Here is a 6,203-nt window from a genome sequence, read left to right as displayed (position 1 = left end):
TAGCCAGGCACACATCGTCTCTACAACGCCCACCTGAGACTCACCTGGTATTATCCCCTGTGGTAGTACTGATTGTTTTTCTCCCCTTCATTAAATCGCCCTTCGGGTTATCCCGGTGCCCTGTTGTCTATCTGTCCTTTTGGGTTTCGCTACACTGGCCTCTGGTCTTCATTCGAGATTCGTAACAGAACGTCGAAGCCAGAATGAGCCAAAGCAAACCCGAGGGGCAGGCGGTCGCTCAGGGAGCTATAGCTATCGAGGTACTGCTAAAGGACCACAGCACTCAACTCACCCAACTCCATTCTGAGCTTAGCACTGCCTTCTCCCGGATCACTGGAGAAATCAGCGGGCTCCAGGCAAACTTGCATACCTCGGCGAGCACCCTTGCTTCACTCTCCGTTAGATCGCTGGTCTGACTTTGGCAGTGTCCAAGATCAGTGACCACCCTGCCCTGGTTCCTGCCCCCAGCTCGGCCTCCGGATTCCCTGTTCCTGGTCCCGACGTTCCCCCCTCCTCCGAGTCAAGCTCCACTGGACCCCCGGTTCGAGCCTAACCTTCCCTGCCCCAAGGCCTTTGGTGGGGAGTTCGAGCTGTGCAGGAGTTTCCTTGGTCAGCGTGAGCTCCTGTTCAAACACCAGCCAGCCAGGTATAGGACAGGAGAGACCAACGTAGCCCTTGTTATGTCCCTCCTCACCGGCCAAGCCCTCAGCTGGGCCATAGCAGCGGTTAGCCATACTGAGCGGCTCGCCTTGGACTATGGTGCCTTCCATCTAGTGTTCGACCACCCAGCTGACGGGCAGGACACTGCCAGCTGCCTCCATTCCATCCAGCAGGGAGCCAGGTCGGTGGCAGATTATACCTTGGAAGTGAGGATACTCGTGGCAGACAGTGGGTGGGATGACACTGCTTTCAAGAGCACGTACAGGAGGGGGCTGAGCGAGCCCATTAAAGACGTCATCATTCGGGACCGCCCTGCCTCCTTCAACGAGCTCGTCACCCTCGCCCTCCTGATGGACGAGCGGCTGCGGGAACGGCGCCAGGAACGCGCACCGTGCACTGGGCCCTCCCATAGACCAACCCCCATCCGTTCTACCGGTGCCTTCCCTGGGTCAGCATCCCGCAGGCTCTCTCCACCCTCACACCCCCCCTCGCAACCCTGGGTGTCTTCTGGATTCCGGCCGGAGGAGGAGCCCATGCAGTTGGGTCAGTCACGGCTCCCGCTAGAGGTTAGGGAGCAGAGGATGCGTGACCGCCTCTGCCTCTACTGCGGGAGGGCGGGCCACTACATCAGAGCCTTCCCGACTCGCCCAAAAGACCCGGCTCACTAGCGAGGGGTGTTCTAGGGAGCCTGACGACCCTCCCACAGCCCCAACCCAAGAAGGCGCACAACCAGCTGTTCCCGGTTACTCTCACCTGGGGCGACGACTCCCTCTCCATTGGTGCTCTCCTGGATTCGGGTGCGGACGAGTGTTTGATGGATATCTCGCTGGCCCGGCAGGCCGGCGTTCCACTCGTCCCCCTAGACACACCCCTCACAGCCCAAAGCCTAGATGGTTGTTCACTTGGTAAGATCACACACAGCACTGCTTCCCTCACTCTTTAGGGAAATCACGTTGAATCTATGCATTTTTTGGTTTTGCACGCCCCCACAGCGCCCCTGGTGTTAGGCAGGCCGTGGTTTGAACGGCACGATCCCCACATCTCTTGGTCCGCTGGGCGGATTTTGGGTTGGAACGTTGCGTGTCATGCCAACTGCCTTCGCTCTGCCCACTCTCCGTCCAGCGGCCCCAGACCCGTGCCTCCTCCCACGGATCTCACTGCTGTACCTCCCATTTACCACAATTTAGCCCTGGTATTCAGTAAAGACAGTGCACTTTCTCTCCTCCCTCACCGACCCTATGATTCCACCATAGATCTCCTTCCCGGGGCCGCCCTTCCCAGCGGTCGGTTGTATAACCTTTCCGTCCAGGAGAAGGAGTCTATGCGCAATTATATCAGAGTCACTGGCCTCAGGAATCATGAGGCCCTCATCTTCCCCGGTTGCAGCAGGCTTCTTTTTTGTGGCAAAGAAGGAGGGCAGCTTGAGACCTTGCATTGATTATCGTCAATTAAATGACGTCACTGTTAAACATAAATATCCACTCCCCCTTATGAGTTCAACATTCGAGCCACTCACTCATGCCACGGTGTTCACCAAACTGGACCTGCGCAGCATGTACCACCTGGTGCGCATCCGGGAAGGGGATGAATGGAAGACGGCCTTCAACACCCACCTAGGGCATTTCGAGTACCTCGTTATTCCCTTCAGCCTCACCAACGCCCTAGCCGTCTTCCAGGCGTTGGTCAACAACGTGCTCCGGGATGTGCTGAACACATTCGCGGTGGTGTACCTGGATGACATCCTCGTGTTCTCCAGGACTGAGGAGAAACACCACCAGCATGTCCGCCTGGTCCTCCAACGGCTGCTGGAGAACAGGCTGTTCGTGAAGGCCGAGAAGTGCGTGTTCCACTCTGCCTCCATGGAGTTCCTTGGCCACATCGTGGAGAAGGGGCTCGTCCGCACTGACCCGAGCGGTGGAGGAGTGGGCACGACCCACCAACAGGACGCAACTCCAGAGCTTCCTTGGGTTCGCTTTTACCGGCGCTTCATCAGGGGGTTCAGCCATGTGGCCGCCCCCCTCACTGCACTCATCTCCACCCTCCGCCCCTTCTCCTGGACCACGGAGGCAGAGGCAGCCTTCTCGGCCCTGAAGAAACTGTTTTCAACGGCTCCAGTGCTCGCCCACCCGGACCCGTCCAGGCAGTTCATCGTGGAGGTGGACGCGTCGGACACGGGCATCGGAGCCGTCCTCTCCCAGCGGTCGGAGGAGGACCAGAAGATCCACCCGTGCGCCTTCTTCTCCCGGCGTTTCAGTCCCGCGGAGAAGAACTACGACATCGGCAAGAGGGAGTTGCTGGCTGTCCACGCCGCCCTTGAGGAGTGGAGACACTAGCTGGAGGGAGCAGGGAAGCCGTTCATCATATGGTCCGATCAAAAGAACCTGACCTACATGCGGACGGCTAAGAGGCTCAACCCCAGGCAGGCGCGCTGGGCTCTCCTCTTCAGCCAGTTCGACTTCACCCTCACTTTGGTCTATGGAAATAATAGTCATCAGGACAGACTCTAGACGTATTGCCAGCATTTTAGCTAAAAGCTTGACATCTGCACATGGCAAAGAGATGGGGCGGTAATTACTGCAAAGAAGGGGATCTTTATCCTTTTTTAGTATAAGAGAGGTAACAGCTTGACGTAATGTAGGGGGGAGTATGCCAGATTCTAATGAGTCATTAATCATATTTAGCTTCAGTGGGGATCATTTATTAGAAAACGCCTTAAAAATGTCAGCAGGGAAGCCATCGGGGCCTGGGCATTTCCCACTCTGCATCAGCATTAGAGCACTTTTGAGTTCACCAACTGTGAAGGGTTCATCCAACCCAGCAGATATTTCAGGATGTCTGGAAGGGATGTCTAAAGACCTAAAAACAGTTTTCTTATTGGGTCTTACCAGATGTTCTCTCAGATGTATATAATGAAGCATAAAAGTCCCTGAATTGCTTGTTGATGGTTTGAGGATTAATAGTCATTTCATCTGCAGTATGAATCTGGGTAATATGCACTGATGAAGATGATTGCCGAATTTAATGAGCAAATAGTCTACTTGGTTTATCTCCCAATTCATAATAATTATGGCGTGTTTTAGTAGTGATTATGTTGCCTTATTAGAGGCCAGAACATCAAATTCAGCCTTTTTCATTAGTAATTCTGTCACGTATCTGGAAAAACCCAAAAGCAGACAGGACAACCAGGTAAGGGAAGAAATCAAGTCTTTATTGAAATGGCCGATCCCAGGGGTAGAGCAGGAGTTGGCTCAGTGGCAGGTAGACTGGCAGGCTGAAGTCCTGAAGAGCAGAGAGCAAAAAATCAGACAGGCAGGCAAGAATGCAAAAACTATGAACATCAGAGATGCAGGCTAGGATTGGGACTGGACGTGCAATAACCTTTAGGCAACAAACCATGAATGGCAACGTTCCAGCGAAGACTGGTCCACAGTAGAGGCTTCTTAAGGGTGAGGGCGATTGCTTGATGGCCAGCAGGTGTGTTGAATGAAACCATGGGCAGGTGTGCCAGAGTGAAGGAGGGGTGAGCAGGTGTCAAGGGCGAGCGGTTGTGACATGGACTGGTGTTCTTCTGTGATCTATTAAAAGATGGAACATTCACCTCATTTGAAACACTTAGCAAAGACCATAACATACCCAGATCCCATTTTTTTTAGATACCTTCAAATCTGTAGTTTTACCAAGAAAGTGTTTCCCTCATTTCCATATCTGCCACCCAGGAGCCAATTAGATGTTATTCTAGAGATGGATCCCTTTGGGGAAAAACGGGTCTCTATAATTTACACACTGATACAGGAATTGAAACGGATATCCTGGGACAAAACAAAAACTGCATGGGAGAGAGAGCTGGGTGTAGAGCTGTCTGAAGAGGTATGGCGGGACAGCTTAACTCGTACACATACGTCCTCATTGTGTATACCACATGGGTTCATTCAGTTTAAGGTGCTTCACCGCCTTCACTACTCGGGGGACAAGCTTGCAAGAATCTTTCCCACCACAGACCCTGGCTGTCCGAGGTGCAGCCATAGTCCAGCCTCGGTGGGACACATGTTCTGGGCATGCCCCTCCCTCAACAGTTATTGGGGACAGACATTTAATGTATTCTCACATATCTGTGAACAGATCATAAACCCTGATTTTCACACAGCCATCTTTGGCATACCACCCCCTAACTGTAAGGTCACAACTTTGCAGGCAAATGCATTTGCCTCATTACTAGCACGCAGACTTATCCTATTTAACCGGAAGTGGAATAAAGCTCCATCATTTTTGCAGTGGTTGAGGGAGGTGCTGTCCTTTCTACCTTTAGAAAAGCTCCGATATAAAATATGTAAAACCCGCTAAATCTTTACTTTGACCTGGAGTCCTTTCATAGACTTCCTACACGTTTCTTTTTTGTTGTTGTAGTATCTGGAGTCGTCCGCGGAGATTCTACGCAGGTGGAACAGCGCCTCGACATGCTGGAACCACGAGGCCGGGTCGCTCTGCCAGAACTCTGGGAGCTTCACAGCCGCGGCGAGAACGGCGGGCTGTGAGAGTTGGGGCGGCGTGGCCGAAGTGGATTCACACTCTTCTTCTGCTCCAAACATGTTCAATTCGGGGTCACCAATGTGGCAGGATGAGGAAAAACACAGGAGACCAAGGCGAGTTTGAACTTCATTCCTCAGCTCCAAAAACCAAACTGCAGCAGGAACAACCCCGCACCAGAGAGCCCGGGAACGTAAACCACGCCCCCAGCTCACAGCCCTGCTGGGTGAGAGGCACAGCCCTTAGTGTCCGCCACAATATACTGATTGGAGATTGTCTATCACTGCTTTTACTGTGGTGTTTATCTTATAATTTCCAAATAAATAATTACATAATGTAGAGCAAAATATAAACTTTCCTATAGTCCGAATATGGCACCCATTTATTCAGACAACAATGAAAAGTAAATTTGGATAAGGTTTGTAATTTTTTAGATATTTCTTCTTAAATAGATTTATTTAGATACTCTCAATAGAATGCTATTTTCCCTCGACTTTTTTACTTTTACACTTATTCAAAGGGTGTTTTTGTGTTTCATCAGGAAACAGTGGTTGAGGTTTTTAGTGAGTTGAGGTTGTGTCATCTGGTGGATCACCTCTTAACTGTTCAGGGACAGAGAGGGTTTTTGTACAGGTCTACCAGTGGTTTGTGTTACTGTGTGTCTCGGGCACAATAATACACAGCTGAGTCTTCAGGCTGCATATTCTGTCCTGTTAGAGTCACTGTCTTACTGGAAGCTGCTAAAGAGATACTGAACTTGTTTTTTAGTGACTCTTTGTAGTATGTGCCATCAGTACGTTTCATTCCAATCCACTCCAGTCCTTTTCCTGCAGGCTGTCTGATCCAGCCTGTGAATTAGCTACTAACCGAATAAGAGACCTGACAGGTGATGGTCAGTGGTTGTCCCTGCTGGACAGTCAGAGACGCTGGTTGATTCAACTGCTGACTGTTCACACCTGTAGAAGAGAGAGAAAAAAGTTGAAAACTCAACTTTGTGCCTCAGTGCAGAAAGGATAAAC

The sequence above is a fragment of the Lampris incognitus genome (assembly GCF_029633865.1).
Source record: "Lampris incognitus isolate fLamInc1 chromosome 5 unlocalized genomic scaffold, fLamInc1.hap2 SUPER_5_unloc_1, whole genome shotgun sequence".
NCBI classification, from domain to species: Eukaryota; Metazoa; Chordata; class Actinopteri; order Lampriformes; family Lampridae; genus Lampris; species Lampris incognitus.
Note: the sequence above shows the minus strand (reverse complement) of the source record.